This window comes from Tupaia chinensis, unplaced genomic scaffold, assembly GCF_000334495.1.
Source record: "Tupaia chinensis unplaced genomic scaffold, TupChi_1.0 Scaffold000539_1, whole genome shotgun sequence".
Taxonomy (NCBI): Eukaryota; Metazoa; Chordata; class Mammalia; order Scandentia; family Tupaiidae; genus Tupaia; species Tupaia belangeri.
In genome coordinates this window covers 1,373,710-1,374,992 of record NW_006160052.1, presented here as the reverse complement: position 1 = coordinate 1,374,992, position 1,283 = coordinate 1,373,710, and positions in this window count along the sequence as shown.

Sequence of the window (1,283 nt, the reverse complement as noted above, 5' to 3'; positions counted from 1 at the left end):
CTGTTTGCCTAGTGTCATCTGGAGACCTGGGAGTGTCACAGAAGTTTGCTAGGCCTTTGAGATGTTGACTTTGGGGCCTTGTGTGCTGACAGGTGGTGACCTTCACTGGGGTGAATGCAGAGAACTAGGCGTGGGGTTTGACGCCTGCAGCATTCAGGCAGAAATGCTGTCCAGCCTCCTCCCACACCTAATGCCCGCTTAGTGGCCACTTGGCCTTCCCTGCCATTTGGTGGCATTCGCTCCCCCAAAATGTCTTCCTCCAGCCTGCCAGATCCTAACCAGCTCCATCCTGTGTCCCTGCCAACTCTGCACAAAGAAGAGTGAGATCCTTGCACCTCTAAGATCCAGAGCAAACTGGCGGTATTGGCCCTTCACTGGTTTGGGGCCCTATTGTGTAAGGCAGGGGACCGCCGTGCAGGAAACCCAGGCTCCCTCGGAACTAAGTATTTTGCCGTTATTGGCGGTGAAACCAAATTCTAAAGGAAGTGCCGTCCATTTTTCTGCTTGTGTAATGAAGAGCCTACCAGGTGTGATTGAGTACGCACACTCGGGGTACGCTTCCTGATTAGGCAGTCGTGCTGCCTCGCCAGAGCTTCAGACGCCTCACTGTAACACTTAAGTCCAAGTCAAAATGGCTTCAGTTCTTTTCAGTTTTACATTTAAGGTACAACATAGAAGTGGGCTTCAGAAAGCTCTTCATGGTTCTTCTGTTATTTGGGCATGTGTTTTCATTGGCCAAAAAATAACCAGACTTCAGAAAGGAGTCGTTTTTCTTCCATCAAGTGTCAGTGGCTTATTTAATAAAAGCATGTCTGTAATTGAACACAGCACATACAGCTGCTCGTTCATCTTTTTGCCCGCGTGAAGCAGCTCAGACTAGTTTACTGAAGGATGGGGTCACCCAGAGGGGAACTCTGCCATTTACAATCCATCCTCCTGTAGGTTAGGGGGTGCAGCGGCAGGCGCCCTTCACGGCTGGACGATGTGCTGTGGACAGGGCCGAGAAAATCGCAATCCCGACTTCTCTGCGCCGAAACGGGCCCCAGAGACACTCCGACCCTGCACAAGGGTGGACAAGGGTGGTAGGCAGGACGCCGGGCTGCCTCGGGGCTTCTGGTCGTGCCTCTGCGCTAACCACGCGCGCCTTAGCCCACGTGGCCGTCGGGGACTTGTGGAGTGAGTTATGAGAATAGAAAGGCGGGAAGCTCAGCCTTGACCCTCGGGATCCGCGTTCCCGGGGACCGGAGGCCAAGGGGGCACCGGGAAAGGGCGCCTGCGGCTGG